General features: G+C 40.0%; 1 protein-coding gene across 3 annotated transcripts in view; it reads right to left on the bottom strand.

Moving 5' to 3' along the window:
• Positions 1-17,280, bottom strand: part of FHIT (fragile histidine triad diadenosine triphosphatase) — a 508,608-nt gene that overhangs the window by 192,533 nt on the left and 298,795 nt on the right. The gene's annotated exons all lie outside the window — the stretch shown is intronic.

The following is a 17,280-nucleotide window of genomic DNA, read 5'->3' on the forward strand; positions in this document are numbered from 1 at the left end:
TATCATTGCTAAGGATGCTCAGGGCTACTGCCTTGGGTCAAAAGTTGCAAACTTACCTGCACCAATGTTAGTTAAATTACTATCAGGTTATGGAAATGTTTCACAGCACCAAATACATGAAAGTACTGACATCTGAAATAAACGTATGTGTTGTTCATTATGTTTCTTCCTTCTCATGGCCATAGTTTCTAAAAAGTCTTTCCAAACAGGAGGTGAAATGTAAATTTGAAAGCCTCCTTCTGTGTAGCTCCATGCTTTATCTGAATCTTTTCACCGCTTCCTAGCCAAGCTTAAATGCCACATAGATGATATTCAGAATATATGGCTTTTCTGTTCTTTTTTGTTCTTGGGCTTCCAACACTGATGCTATTGTTGAGCACTCAAAGGCTCTTTGTAGCCCAAAATAGCTGTACCAAGACTTTGCCGTATTCAATCATTTTTACCCAGAACCTCTCTTCTATTCTGTAGAGTAGCAATAACTCTTCTAAACCCTGCATGCTTTTGCAGACATGTAAGGTTCAAAAGCCCTGATGCCTAGTTAATCAATACTTTAGGAGGATCTTGTATAACACTCATTAAAGCCTAACACATTGTATTTCTTCATCTTGACTGTGCTCTGTATTCAGAACGTGCTGCAGCTTCTCTCCAGCTTAGTGTCCTTCAAGTTCCTCATGCAGCTTTTGGGGTGTTTTCCTGCTCATCTCCCAGTGACACAGCTTAACATCTCAAATAAATGTTTTGTCTTATATCTTCCCTCATCTATAGACAAAAAAAAGGCAGAGTGGGACATATGGAAAAAAACAAATTCTCAAGTATTAATTCCTGGTGCTGCTGCTGCTGCTGCAGTTTTTGCTCTGAAGTGAGAAACCTGCAGGTGGTCGGTCAGGCAGCAGAGCATGCAGCAAAGACATCCTCACACACTCCCAGTCAACATGACTGAATAACCAGATGGCTCTGAACAGCAGTTATTTTCTCCATCTCACTCTTTGAACTCAACTGTGGGCAAAACTGACAAAGGCTTTATGGCCAATTTTGTCTGCTGCCTTCAACACCACACAGAGAGATTCCAGCGCCAGTCTAAACAACACCGTGCATTGTTCAGCCTTTAGCCTGGCCTCAGCGCTGCAGGAAGGGCTCGAACAAAGCTCATACACTGCCTATTTACAACTTCTGGCCTATTCCAAGTGTTCAATTTGTTCACACAAAGTCTCCTAAATGAGGAATAAGGATTAAAATAGACCAAACCAGCCTCTGTCTAATAACTAGTTAGATAATGCTTAGAAAATCCTGCATTAAGTTGAAATACACTGCTCTCTCCGAGGCAAGCCGGAGTTTAACCTCAACCTGTACTTGGTCATCATGCAAAAATCCTAAACTGCAAACTACTGTCAGTCTTATTTGTAACTACTTACTTAAAAGAGCAGCTCAGGAGATGCACACACCCTTTGCCATCTCACCTGGGCAGCACTGCAAACTGACCACCAGTCAATCTCCAATCAGAGCTCATAGCATCTGAGAATGGTATGTCTGTATTACCAGCATAATTTTACATTCAATTGACTTTTAGAAGCAGATATTACAGAAATCAAGCAGCAATATAATCATGCAGGTAACAGCTTCTCAACCTAAGTCAGGATGCTTCTTGGCGTGTAAAGGCACTTAGTTAAAAGACTAGATGAAAACCACAATTCAGAACCAGATGCTTCTATTTTCAGATACTGTGTTTCCATGCCTGTCCCACAAGTCTGGCAAAAATCTTGGTTTGATGAAGCAGTCGTGGATTTAAGAACATGAAAAACGTGAGAGAAATCTATACTCCCACACACACATTCAAAGCATTTCCCCAAAGACAGCAGAATGATCTCTGTTCCACATAATACGTATTTGCATTCTTTTGTTCTGAATGATATTAATAGTCTGATGTGATAAATTATTAGAGAGGAAAAACACAAAATAAAGCACATTTTGCTGAAGATGCCTTAGCACTCATACCTATAGTGAAACATTCATACTCAACCCACTTTAAAGCTTCCTTAATCAGAGTGGGGCTATATTAATATAAAAGGGAAGCATCTCCACAAAAAAAAAAAAAAAAATGTCAATTATAACCAGAGTAACACTGCTGGCCACAGGACAGGGCACAGTTTCCTAATGACAACAGCTACTGCAAGCTACCTAGGAGACGTCGGCTTTAGACATCAGCTGACCCAAGTTACTTAATACTGCCAGAACTAACCCCTTCACCACATTAAATCACAATCCTCCTCTGGAGGGTGACTGGCATTTCCAGAGCAAGTTTGCTCTGTTTTCTGCAAACTCCACCTCAGACATATGAAAGTCAAGCTGTGTTCTTTCTGGTTCATGCCCTGAGGCAGCAGCAGCAACAAGATTCTCCTGACCAAATCTTGCCCTCAATTAAGCTTGTGCCATCCTGGCTCTGCGAGGCTAACTGAAATACAAAGCAAGCACAGATGTGACAAAGACAGCACATGTGGATCAAAATACACACGAGGCTGGATTCTTGGCACAGAAGGAGATATTCCTAGGCTATTTTTTCTGATCTATTCTAACTTTTAAGCAAGGTCTGTAGTAAGCGATTTCCAGAAAGAGGAGGAAAAAAATTGCTGCAATTTGAAGACAGTATAGGCAGGGATTTTTAGATGATGTCCATTCCAAACCCCATAGAAATCCTCTGGGAACATACCTGAACATGTTTACTCATGGCTGAAAACAGTGAGAGACGGGGCTATTTGATTTTCCAGGACTCAGCACAGGGGAACTGACTATGCCCCAAAGAGTGCATAGTGCTGATATACTTGTTCAGTAAGTTACACAGGAAGGAATTCAGTTTAAATTCCCCTTCAGCTCTTATTTTCATTTCAAAATATCTTGGTCAGAGACTGCCAATGCTCATGGAAGCTGCAGATGCCAGCTGTTCCATTCCTCTCCTTCTAAATATCACCTATGTGGTTGCTTATGTAGGTCCAAATCTTGGACCTATGTAGCAAGTCTCCAACCGCTTCTGACTTCAGCTCCAGAGCATCATAATGGCTTCCCAAGGCAATGCCTACAAATGAAGTGCTTAGATTTGGTTTTCTACTAGAGAACAAAACAATAAGCCTCATAATTTTTTAAGTGCTTTGGAAGTGATTGCTCTTTTACTTAGATGATACTTCTTGCTGTCAGTCACATGCAGGTAAATACAAAGCAACCACTTGAAATCAGTAGAATAACCTCTTCAATTTCAGCCTTTGTTTTCATAAGCTCATACAGAATTACTTGGCTAACAAAAGTTACAAATTATAAATAATAATCTACAATTTTAGTTTAGTACAATTACCCTAATATTACACTGAAGTATAAAGCTGTTCCCAACGTTGCCAAAAGTCAATGGAACTGAGCAGCAATAATTACAGGAACAGCAAAACAAGAATAGCTTCAGCCCTGAGCACAGACACAAGCCTTTCAGAAAAGTCAAATCTCTGTCTTCCCACGCAGCTCTGCAGGATGTACACTGCCCTCTGAACAAAGAGCTTCCTAATACCTTATAAAGCAAAGAACACTACTTCACCATGACAGCAGTATCCTGTCACCAGCCAGGTGGAATAATCCTAGGCTCTGTGTTCAATAGGATCATACCCATACCCATTGGTTCATTATAACACTGAGCTTCTCCCTTGCCTGTTTCCATGACCTTCACATTTCCATAAGGCAAGACTAAGTACAGTCACCCTTATCTTCCAATTATTGCTTTGATATTTTGCTGCTCAAAGCTATCAAATTCTGTGCGATTCCAGTCTTGCAGATAGGAGGAATGTGATTATTACTGGGAGAAGTCTCAAACCATCTGCAAGAAAACAGTAATAGTAATGAAACACTCTTTTCCAAAGATGTTGTATATCACCTTTGTAATATTTTGTCAGTTTCACTTAGAAAAATTAATGCCTTGGGAGAGAATAATTGAAGGCGTCTTTCTGGAGTACCATAAGCATCCCCTTGGGGTCTTTATTATTCTAACAATTTCCCATTTTAAAATACACAGGTACTAACAATCAACAAATTATTACATTTCCTTTAAATGAACTGAAACAACAAAGATAATTAACTAAGAACATAAGCCTGCTTTCCATATGGTAATACACATCCCAAGGGCAAAGTACTTCTCTTTTAAGGAATTCCCCACAGATTTCTTATCCACCTTGTAAGGGTAATTAACAACTGCAAAACACAACTGAACTTGCTTAATGTCACAATATTCTGCAGTGCATTACTTTTTCATGGAAAATCAATGTGATCTGTAAAATACAACACAAAACAACGTAGAACCTTGGAAGAATAACGCCATGTTTCCTGTGATGGAGCATGCTGCTGTAACCAGCAGTGCAACTTAAACTCTGAAGAGGTGTTTAGAACAATATTCACATTCAGGGTTATATCAAAAAGGCAGCTAAAATAGGGAGTGTGACTTCCCATTTAATTAAGAGGTAGTCAGCAGTATCTTCTACGAACAACAATTTTGGAGAGAGAAGAAAAAGGAATGTGTTTGTTAATAGATACAGAATACGTTAAAATTTAGGTTAGATAAGACAAACTATGGTTTTAATATAATTTCAAATATTTTAACATAATTACTTGAAGCAAACAGCACACAGAATACTAATGCTTTTTTGGGCACACAGTATTAAAATTCAAAAGGATCTCCTACATGATCATTTCAGCTTGTTGCCTAGTTCAGCTTCAAAGCTTATCGTTACTAGGATTAATATACGGAAGAATGTGGCAAGTGAAATGAAATCAAAACACAAGAGCTAAAAACAGGGAAAGCGCATGGGGACACAAAGGTATAGAGATGCGTTTGGGTTGGTTAGGAATTTTCTTATTTTATTTTTATGAGAATGCAAGTAAAGAGAGAAAATCTCATTCAAAGAAATCCCGGAGGTGAAAGCCATACTCAAAGCAGATCAAACAGCAACAGGAAAAATTATCACAAGTTCTGTGTTACTGCAGTTATGGTTTGTTTAGTTTTCCAAGGAAGTGTTTCCATGACTGTATAATCCCTTGACACCAACAAGGTGTCACCATTACACAGAAGATCAGAGTAGAAGTTCCCATTTATAAAGCACACCCATACACACCCACATTATTTTCCTAAGAAAAAGACAAAGCAGCATCTCATCAAGAAGTATTCTTAATGCCTGCTGATAATTAAGGCAGTCAGGTCATGCAAACAACCTAATGCTGGTTAATGTTCAAGTTTTCATATTTTATACTCTTTTTCTGGGGGAAGAATTTGACAGCTTAGCATTGCTGCAGTGTGGACCAGTTTTAAATACAAGAACATTTTACGTAGGATAAATCACTGAGCTGGAAGAAAGTGAATGATTGGCACAGGGCAGAAGTACTTTTTGCTTCAAGGCACAGGTCTGTCATTTGCTGGAAAATCTGTTTTATTAAATGCCATTCACACTTTCCAGATAAGTCACAGAGGGATATGCCAGATTCTTTCCCAAATACTGCTTGATACTCAGTGCAGATCACTGATGCGAATACAACATCTCTTTTGATGTTCCTAAGCACTGAAGTGTATACATTTCCCAACACATTGAATGTTTATAAGGTTAAAAGAGGGAAAGATACCAACTCCTTACACAGAAAAGGAAGTCGCTGTTTCTCTGACCTAAGTATCTAATAAGTTTATTTAAATAACTCTAAATAGCATTACAATGGTAGGTGCCAATTGCCCGGTTAGAGTGTAGCTTCAGTTAAACAAGTGAATATTTATAATCTGGAAACAAAAGGAAGAGAGCAAGTAGTAAGGTCTGCTGTACAACAGTGATGCTGTACAACCAGAGTTCTCACTCTGGTTTCTGAGCCGCCCCTTCAGCATTGTTTTTTCCATAATCCTACCACCAAGAAAAGGTGTGGGATCATGGCTTAAGTTTGCAGAAGTCAATAGGGCAGGGAAGGCCAAAGGAGTAGGTGGAAGCTGAGTTATATATAAGTTTTCTATAGATGCACACAGATGCATTTCATGGAACTAAGGCCCTTCATTTGATTTGGATGCCAATTTGTTAGGTGCAACAGCTGAACAAACTGATGTCATCCACATCAATGGTTGCTTTTCACTTCTGCTGTGTAAGTCAAAACAAAATACGAGTTCCACTGACACTCAGAAATCAAGCATATTATTAGCAGAAGAATAATCATATTATTGAGGGACTACAAGGGATGCTTTTCTGCTTCGTCCTCAATCAATCATATCTTAAGTCATGTTTCAAAAAGCCTGCATGTTCAGATCACCCTTAAAACAGTTATGAAGTGCTTTTATATTGCAAGCCCCCTGGCGCTGGTCATTAACAAATGCAGCATTTGCCACAACAAAGTAGACCTGCCATTAAAGCTACAAGTCTATCCATCACCAGTGTTTGTTTCAGATGGCCTTCTGCATGGCACACTCACCCATCCAAGTTTCTTAAATCAGGCAGCACACAGTTTTCAGTGAAACAAAACAAACTAGCTCACACATGCAGTGTGCTTTACAGCACCGTTTAATAACAATAATTTCAAAATTCAGCCAAGCTTTGCTCAATATTTTTGCCTATATCATCAGCATTACTGCTTTAACCTCCTTTTTTCCTTTCTATCAAAACCAATGATAAACTGCACGCCCACATACACATTATCAAGACGACTCATATGTAACCCTAATACATTATTCTAATGATTTTCCACAAAGGAACACATTATACATGATAATAACCAGCAGTAGATCATTACAAATTAAATTTATAACAAGCAGAGGAAGGATATATACATCTACAATGCAAGCAAACAACGCCTTATCTCAGATGTATCACAGACTATGCAGCGAAAGACCACTAGAGCTTTTGAGTATTCTCAGCAAATGGAGTACATCCCATGTTGCAGGTATGGCCACACAGAATACTAATTATCACTTAATATCCAAGTGAAAATAACATAACATAACACCTTCATTCAGCTGAAGGCTTTCATTCCTGGCAACTGCTATATGGGATTCTCCTCGTCTGCAAATGTGATCCACAGTGTGCCATTTCCAGGCGAGTCTGCCTTTCCCCTTTGAAGAGGCTCCACACAAAGATATCAGGGCTCCCCCATGACAGGAGAGAAAAAAAAAAGACAGAGCTTGGTACCCACTTACATACAGGTGCTCACAGGTAAAAACAGCCTAGTCTTGGGCAAGATAAGAACTGACAAATCCCAGTAGGGTAAGTTTGATCCAAAGCCTCACATGCTTTTTGCGGTTCCTCTTTCCCTCATCAACAGGCCTTGTCAAACACGCTAGCTGCAGTAGTAGCGTGCTGCCTCAGTACATCATAAAATATGTAAGAATATCCAGACCAGCAAAGGGAACAGCTCCAGAATGAGCAAGGCCCTTGCTATCTCCTGACTTTGGGGTGCTTTTCATTCATAGTGCTGCATTAGTGTTATTTTCAAGTGTTTGATGCAGTATTAAATAGTGTCATGTTTTGAGGAATAGAGCTGTACAATACTGCCCGAAGGAAAGAGAAAATACCTTGAAATGAAATGTGTGATCATTTACAATGCCGAAAGCTTTTTAGCTATGGGCATTATTTCACAGCCAAGGTAAGCACTTTCTCCTATGGGTACAACTACACAGCTGCTCTTTGAAAAGCAGATAGTTTCTTTTTCCAGCCTGTCCTTCCTTGTTAAGTTCACACTGATGAGAATTGATCTTCCGACACTAGAGGTGACAGAGCTGCCCTTAAACCACGCCAGGAGCAGCCACAACAGGGCCTTGCCCCAAGGCAGCCCCTCCAGCCTTCCACAGTATGTTCCCTGCACACAGATGTAAGGGCTGCTGTAGGGAAACCCACAGACCTAACTGATCCAAAGAGAGGGATACAAAATCTGCAGCTGGTCCAGTGCTGCCTCAAGGCAGAAAGGTGCCAGGAACCAGCTTCTGGAGCTAAGCTGATTTAACCACTGGGGAGCAGTTCCTTCACCCTCACTCACATCACTTAGACAGCAGGAGAGATAGGTGCTGCTTCCAGATTTTACCAGCTATCCACAGGGGCAACAAGCAATAAGCCAAAATGCACGCAGAGAACTCAAACAGGGCTGGGCCAGACTGCATCTTGGCCATACAGCAAATGTTCACCTAGGAGGCAGAGTTGGAGACAAACCCACAGCACAACTCATGTTGAATATAACGGATCCCTCAAAACAAGGAGCTGAGGGTGTGTGGGACATACATGGAGACTCCAGGCAAGGCTCCTGAGAACAGTTAAACACTATTTGACAAAACCTGCACAGGGATGCATGAGCCTTGGCAGGGATGTCTGTGTGTCCAATGTAGCAAGCAGTGGGAGGTAGTGACTTTCATCTCCCCTTCTTTAAACATGTTCTGAATCACAGAGATTAAACAAAGAAAAAAAAAAAAAAAAGAGCTTCAGTAAGCCCTTCCTTTGGGCTCCCCAAATCCACCCTAGTTTGTAGGAAGCACAGCATGAATAACACATGCAACCCCTCTGCATAAACAGGAGCACACAGTCACACCAAAAAAAATGAGTTAACATTTGAATTAAAGTCATCAAATGCTTATTGAATTTCCTAGATAGATATTTAATTTCTCAGCTTCCTTATCCCTGAAGAAGAAATTAAGTTTCATCTCATGAAGACCTGAAAGCTGGACAATCTCTGGAAAAAATCTGCCTTTCGTGAATGTTAGAAATTGGAAGAATATATTCTGTGCAGCATAAATAAACCCCAGCTCACAAAAAAGCTGCCTTCAGCTACACATACATGAATGTGCAAACATATAATTGATGCATAAATTTATTAATGCAAACTCAGAAGCTTTACACCTTGTAGTCAAGTTGACATACAATCTTTTTATTTTATTTTCCAATAGGAGAAAAAGATAGTGCAGAACTGATAAAACTGTTTAAGATTAAATTGGATTTTCCACTACAGAAAGCTGTTTGGAGACAGGTATTCCAACAGTGAGTTTCAGTACAAAAAAGTCTCTCAGAGCCTTAATGAGAATGACAAGGGGGAAAAAAGTGTCTCTGCTTCTCTAGAATGTTACTCCAAATGCTGCTTTTGTCATCAAATACTTCTGCATCATTGCAGAAACTATTTTCTTCTTGTCATTATTTGCAGTATTTAGCTGAAAGGTTGGAACAAGAAAGCTGCATTATGTAAAAACATCTTATGTGCTATTTGAGCAAAATATGACTCCAGTTTTGGTTGTAGTGAGAAGTCAAATTCTTCAGAGATTTCTGTTCAATATAACAAATGGTACATTAGGCTTCACCCAACAATACCAAGGAATTAGGACTATCAGTACAGTTATTATAAGTGGTTCTTGGCTCTGAAGAATGAGTTCACTGCTGAAGTCAAGAGCTTCCTCCATGCTCCCTTCCTTTGCTCACTGCTTACCTCCTAGCTAGTCACTTCTTCCTTCCCCATACCATCAGGAATGCCTGAAGGCCACAGCACCCACTCCGCAGCTGAGGAACAGTTTGTATCCAATTCTCTATTTCTTCTCCAGACAGTCAGCTCACATCCCTAACACCCTCTCGCTCCTTCTGCCTTTTCAGTTTTCTTTTTCTCCTTTCAAGGATTCTGTTCCATCTTTATATTTCTCTTTGCCACCAGGGAGGGCTTCCTATTCTCTCCCTTGTTCCAAAACAATGTTCATTTCTCAGCATTCATCAACTTCCAGCCCACCCTAGGACCTCTTAGTCTCCAATTCCACGCCACCTCTGAGCATGCACATACTTTCTTCACCTTCAGGATCCCTCAATTTCTTGTTATTGTAGGGTGTCTTTTATTCTCTTTAGTGCTTATAGTCACAGTTTTTAGATAAAAGCAAAAAGACAGCCACAAATTTCCAATGCATGCAATGAGCAGCAGAACAAATGACAAACATCCTTTCCTGCTTCCTACTACCTCTGGATCTCTGCAGGCCAATAAGGGATGAACTCTCATTAAAGCTTAGACAAATTGAAGTCTCACTGAAGATCTGACATGCCTCACAACCTCAATCAGTCTCTGATTCTATGTGACGTCGATCTACACTAGAGCTAGCAAAGAAATTGTAGTTCATGGGCAACTGGGGTGGAAAATTGGTGTTAACATTTTTTTGGCCCAGATCAGACAGTTCCAGTGGCACTGCACGTATAGAAAAGTTCACTGAGCCAGGAAGGTTTCAGCTGAAACACACTCAGCTAAATGAACCAGTATTTTCTGGTTCAACTTTGTCATTTCACAGAATAACTCTAAATTTACTAAGATCAAGGAAAACTTTGGCTTGAAAAAACACGTATGCAATTTGATTTTTCTGAACTACAAGATAGCAGGTAGTTGCCAATAGTTCTAACTGTATAAGGAGTACAATGAAAGAGAAGCTGCCTTTCAGCAAAGAGCGTTTGGAAGATGAATTACCAGTTAAATCCATCAAAATACTTTGAATTAAACTCGAAGTATTTAGAAAGCAAGCATAGCTTGGTTATGCAAGCTGCTAAAGAAGCTATTTGAGATGTCATTCACCAAAGACTCACGTTAGTATGTACTCACGTAACCAAGGTTGTAACACAGACATAAAACCATTGAGATTAATTGGGTCTCCCATGCAGTTAATGATAAGGTATATCTGCGTGACAATACTGTGCTTGTAGTGTCTGGGAGGTTTCAACTGTAATATAAAACAGTTTATCTGAGGTAACTAGTAAAATCTCATCCAAGATCTGCCATTTTCTGCAGAATAATGCAAATATTCACACTTGTTCAGAAAATTGATTTCTTTTTTAACTTCTTACTTCCTAAACAGCAGTCATTACACATTTTACTCTAGAGTCTTCAATATAGGCAGTTGCTCCCCTCTGGACTCCTTAACTTCTTTAAAATCATAGCCCATGGTCATTTATGCTATTTGTTTCCCTTTGTATATAATTCTTGCTCCTGTAACAGACCAGAGCAGCACATTAAGCAACAAAATTAACACGTTGTGGTAACCACCCGGTTTGTTCCAGGTGATTCACAGAATCACAGAATTGTAGGGGTTGGAAGGGACCTCCAGAGATCATCGAGTCCAACCCCCCTGCCAAAGCAGGTTCCCTACAGCAGGTCGCACAGGTCGGCATCCAGGCAGGTCTTGAACATCTCCAGAGAAGGAGACTCCACCACCTCCCTGGGCAGCCTGTTCCAGTGCTCCGTCACCTCACTGTAAAGAAGTTCTTGCGCATGTTTGTGCGGAACTTCCTATGCTGCAGTTTCTGGCCATTTCCCCTTGTCCTGTCTCCACTCACCACTGAAAAGAGTCTGGCCTCGCCATTCCGCCCCCCACACCTTAGATATTTATAGACCTGGATCAGGTCAGTGCTTTGTACATTAGGTATTTTCATTACAGCTTAATTCATTACAAACTCTGCAATGGCAACCTGATAGTGTGACATCACTTCCAGCAGCAGCACCTCAGCACAATGTGCCATGTCTGGCTGCATCCAAATGGAAGGAAAATAGGACTGCCTACACTGTCAGTGCCATTGCTTCCAACACGTGGATCTGAGCAGTGACAAGAAAGAAGCCTTTTCCACCTAATTGCACAATCTTCACTTGAGAATTTCTCAACTCCACTTTGCTTCTTTGGTATGTACTTTAAAAATCATTTTATGCGCTATGTAAAAGGCAAGAATATTTTTAAAACGAAGTTCATGAATTTAATGCTTGACATATGTTAATAGTTCAATAATGCAACTTTACTTAGGCACAGGTAATCAGAAGGACAGTGGTTACTGGTAATTACCAACAGTTTGCATATACATTATAATTTACAGAAACTATTGCTTTTTTTTCCTAGGCACTTAACAGTTATTTACCCAAATTATCTTCAAGTAACTATTTTTCAAAAAAGGAATTATCATTTAGTAAAACAACTTCCATGAATTTCAACTTCCAACATAAGATACACTTTCTGAAAACAAAAGAAATGGTTGGCAATCCTTTATAGCAAATTTCACCTTGACTTCTTGTCAGCTTGCATTCAATAACCACCCTGAATAGCACTAACACATTATTCAAGGTCGTCTTGGCTCTACTAATCTTCAGTATTTTATGACTTCTGAGCTACTATTATTACTGAGAGATGGATGATACTAATAACTGACTACTTTGGAGAAAGTATTTTAGGGATTTCATTTCCACTTTCAAATATAATTTATTCACAGGTCTTAAGGAAAATACTGATACTGAAATTAAACCCCATCAGTAAACTCAATCAGATCATTTTCTAACATATAGATAATGATTGGGAATTGATCTGACTCAAGCTGAAGTCACTGCAAGAATAGTTAATAACCCTTAGGTTATGCTCTCTAGCGAGTGAATGTACTTCTGTAAGTATAGTAAAATAATTATAATGCATGAACATCCCTATCTAGCCATCGCTGAATAGGTCTGTGGTGTGCACTGTGTGTGTTTGAAATGTGTGGAGCCTTAAATTACTGGAGAAAAAACTTAAAGGTTCCCTTGAAACAATTCTCTGCTGCCTGAACTGACTGTCCATTACTGGGGCCAAAAGAATGGTCAGACTAAGCTCCTTCACATAGCAGGAGCTGGAAGCAGTGAGAGCTGCTGCATACACCACAGCATCATTTGACAAGTTTTTGGAACTTCAATTCATGCAATGAGAAGAAACCTTTATTGGAGATGGGCTGAAAACTCTGAGATAGTCCTATATTTCAAATGAATGAAAGTAGCAGAGGAAAACAGCTATTGGTAAGGCTTCAAGAACAAGAGAGTGAGTTCCATGGACAGAAAGCCTGATGGAAAATGAAAACCTATTCATTTTAGTGGGATGTGTGAAAAACAAAGGTATTAAAGGAACACGATATCTCTGCTGAGCTGAAAAAGCCAGTCAGCATCCAGGGCTGCTCGCCAATGGTTTGCATTGTAGTTTGTAGTAACCGAGTAGAACTTGAAATTTGGGTTCAGTTTGTTACAACTGGTCACCTCGTTGATGGCCGCCTTACAATTCTGTTTTTTAGCTAAGATATGTATGTGTTGTAATCTGGCACAAGGACTGAATCATCACAATTAAGAACGTAAGCTTCCATCTAAGTATTGTACCTTAGCTGCTAAGTATTCACTTCTACATTTTGCATTTGGGCTGGAAGAACCCCAGGCACCTGTACAGGCTGGGAGGAGTGGTCCTTGAGAGCATCTCGGCAGAGAAGGACCTGGGGGTCCTGATGGACGAGAGACTGAATATGAGCCAGCAGTGCGCTCTGGCAGCTCGAAAGGCAAATGGGATCCTGGGCTCCATCAGGAGAGGGGTGGCCAGCAGGGACAGGGAGGTGATTGTCCCTCTCTACTCGGCTCTTGTGAGGCCCCATCTGGAGTACTGTGTCCAGGTGTGGAGCCCTCAGTACAAGAAAGACATTGAGATTTTGGAAAGGGTCCAGAGGAGGGCAACTAAGATGATCAGGGGGCTGGAGCACCTCCCCTATGAGGACAGGCTGAGGGAGTTGGGCTTGTTCAGCCTGGAGAAGAGAAGGCTGCGGGGTGACCTCATTGCAGCCTATCAATACCTGAAGGGAACCTACACCCAGAAGGGGAGTAAACTCTTCAAAAGGGCTGACAACAGCAGGACTAGGGGAAATGGATCCAAATTGAAGGAGGGAAGATTTAGGTTGGATGTTAGGGGGAAGTTCTTTACTAGGAGAGTGGTTAGGCCCTGGAACGGGCTGCCCAGGGAGGTTGTGGATGCCCCGTCCTTGGACGTGTTTAAGGCCAGGTTGGACGGGGTCCTGGGCAACCTGATCTGAATGTGTATGTTTGGTGGCCCTGCTAGGCAGGGGGGTTGGAACTACATGATCCTTGGGGTCCCTTCCAACCCGGGTGATTCTGTGATTCTGTGATACAGCTAACCTGCCTAGCACATGTGTTTGTTAAACTAATCAGAGGGAAAGTTAATAAGCAAAGAAGGCAGGTTGCCAAAGCAAACTTGGCTAAAAATAGAAGAAAACAAGTGCAGAAATTTTGGGGCAAAATGGAGCCAAGCTCCAGCTCGAGGGCAGTGCTGTTGAGTCTATACGACTACCATGAGAATGATAAATTAGAAAAAGGTTTTCAGCACACTTGTGACACTGATTATTTTACTATTTCATGTCAATAGCAATTTATTAGAAAGTTTAACAAATTTGTATCAGCAATTGCTCCAGATTCAGAGATTTTTAATAGATGGATTTCAGAATATAAATGACACATTTCATGGTCATGAGGCATACATCTTCTCTGCTATCAACACATATACAGAAAGAATACAATCATTTTTTATAGTAAGCAAGTGCAAACTGAATAGTGTTCAAAAGTCATAGAGGCAGCATTTTTAATTGTTGCCTGCTAACAGGTACAGAACTGGAATTGACCTTCAGCTAAAATTAAGTAAATATATTAAGAAAGAAAAAGAAAAAAGAGGAAGAGAAACATTAGAAAGAAGATTATTAATTTACCATGCTACCATTTGTAAGTGTTTATTTTAATTTCCTCCAACTAACTGGTTTGAAAGGGTTAAATAATCCCCCCCCCAAGCCATTCCCCATTTCACCACACAAACCGAGATCTTAGGCAGTGTTTCTAAAATGTGACACTGTGGATGAGTGCCACCCTGTCAGCAAAAGCCAAATTCAAATCTAATGTAAGTGGACTTAAAATGTCTGAGAAGCTTCAAAGAAACATTTAAAAATGGACCACGTGGACCACAATTGCTAAATGCATATCGCTTTTCTTTCCCCCACTGTAAATCATGTACATGTGAAATTTGCACTCACCAAAAGAAACATCAGATTTTGAGAAGTTCTTACTTGTTAGCAACCACTTACAAGCAGCTCTAGATAGGAATCCTTTTATGTGACTAATGAAATGTGTTCATATTTTTATAAAAATATTATGAGTTAAAACCTGATGTACATCATATATAGCATCCTAGATTATAGTTCATCTTAGCTATGAACTAGTCAGTTAAATATGTTTATATTAATAAATAGGTCACAACGCTACAACAGCATAGTTCTGTATAGACAGTAATCGCATTTTTTTCTGCAGCTGCTGAGTATTCTTGCATTAAAATGATCCCTCAAATTCAGAGGTAAAAATGCAGTGGTTCCTTGCAATCAGTTGTATAAATTAGAGAACATCAGGCTCCAAAGAGAAATTTCATGTGTGTGAGGGCAACCTTTATTCCAAACAGACATATATCTAAAGGGTATTCCTAAAATTCTTGTCTGTTTTCAGGTCAGTTCCCTTGTTTAGAAAGCTTGGTTTTAATTGAAGCAGTAAGTTAGCTGATTTTACACATTTGGATGGAAGAGGAAAATGGCTTTTGTGATGAGCATCTGCTGTTTTGTTAAAAATGTGGTTAAAGACATTAACAAAAGTGACATTACCAGCTGTTCTAATGTCAAACAGCTTAGTAAAACTGTTTTTTGTCAAATGACAACATATGACACCAAAATCAATTCCAAACCAATAACACTCTCTTAGTCACAAAACAGGCTGCAATCTAGAAAAAAAAAATGTTAATTAAAGTACAAATTATACTTTTTCCCCTGAAAGAATGGAATGCCAGATTTACTGACGAAACTCAACCTCTTTCCTAAAATCATAAGAGACAAAATATACATCAGAGAGCTTGCCGTAGATTATAAATAACACCTTATTCCCATAATATACTCATAATAGCAACAGAACATGACAGGCTGCGCCTCTCAGGGTAATTAAAGCATGCCTCAGGTGGTTAAAGTACCTTGGCCTTTGGACTTGCAGTATACAATCTCCCACCCTTCTGCACTGTAATCATCAGGCAGGCAATGCCTGCTGTGTGCTGCTGTTCAACTATCCCACGCTTCTGTTCCCATCATTTATAATTATCAGATTATTAGAAGGTGACACGCTAGCAGCCTTGTCAGCCAGTGTTCATCTCAAAGGACAATTACAGTCACAGCTAAGCTGAGGATTTGGGCCAATACCCTTTACATTCTCTAAAAAAAGTTACACAAAATGAATGAAGTAATTACCAAAATACGAGTGGCATCATATAAACCTTAAATTCAGGTTCCAAGTCAAAAGTGGGCAAATTTGCCTTCAACATGTTAATCAACCTGGGAAGTTCGGACACAATTAAATCCTAAATGCCCGCATGCCTTATTGAAGGGGCATACCCTGCTTTTCAAAATTAGGAGAAAGACACATGTCAGAAGTGCTTGGGAAAATGTCTTCCTGAACCATACGGTGAATTACGCAACTAGAGACTCTCAAGGTAAGTTCATCCTCTGAGACAGCAATGCTGCAAGAGATTGGTGAGAGAAGCAAGCAAACAGCTGTGTCTTCTTGTTAACTAAATAAAGGACAAATGCTTTAAATCATGATCGATGTGTGCAAACTCGCAAACCCTGAAAAACGTGGAAACTGGAATAATGGCTTACAGATGGAATTGCCACTAGTGCTTTGGTGACCAAGGACAGAAGTCTGGTGGCATCCACTGGATTTTATGCTCTGAGTACAGAAGCAGCTCATACAGTACACTTCACAATGATTTTCAGTTCCATACTAAAATCATTGCACTAAAATTATTTGTATTATAATATTTTAAGTGGATATTTCCCATAAAAACCCAAACACATTTCAACAAGTGTTCTGATATAACTCCAGCAAAGAAACAGGATATATAATACATTGATGTTTGTTGCTGTCCCCTCACACCACAGCATATGGTAGGTGAGTTATAGGCACTTGTGTTGCTGCTGCAGCTCTTCAAAGCTAAATTGTTACATTAAAATCTTAGGCATATGCTATTTTCAAGTTGTAAAATACCTGCTTGCTTAAACACACAGATGCCAATAATCCCCATATGTCTCAAGAAGATTTTGAACCGCTCTTAATAACTGATTAGCTCTGCACCACACAAATTTGAAAATGTAATAAGAAGAGAGAAAAATTTCTCACATTTGTCACAAATAACTGATACACACCAGCTGCTTGAGCAAGATGGCTGAGACTTAGTAACAGCAAGATGAATCTGATCCTGTGGTGCACAGCCCCTGTTCAGGACAGGTGACTTTACCCTGACTAGCATCTCCCTTTACAACAACCCAGCATCTCACTTGCAGCCCAAGGCTGCACTACCTAATACCCAGACCAAAATGATGGTTTCTGCTCTTAAGAATTAGTTTTGAGAGGTGTCTGGGGGGGGGGGGGGGGGGGGGGGGGGGGGGG

Source organism: Lagopus leucura, unplaced genomic scaffold (genome assembly GCF_019238085.1).
Source record: "Lagopus leucura isolate 7727_CA_CO unplaced genomic scaffold, USGS_WTPT01 Super-Scaffold_100028, whole genome shotgun sequence".
Classification (NCBI taxonomy): domain Eukaryota; kingdom Metazoa; phylum Chordata; class Aves; order Galliformes; family Phasianidae; genus Lagopus; species Lagopus leucura.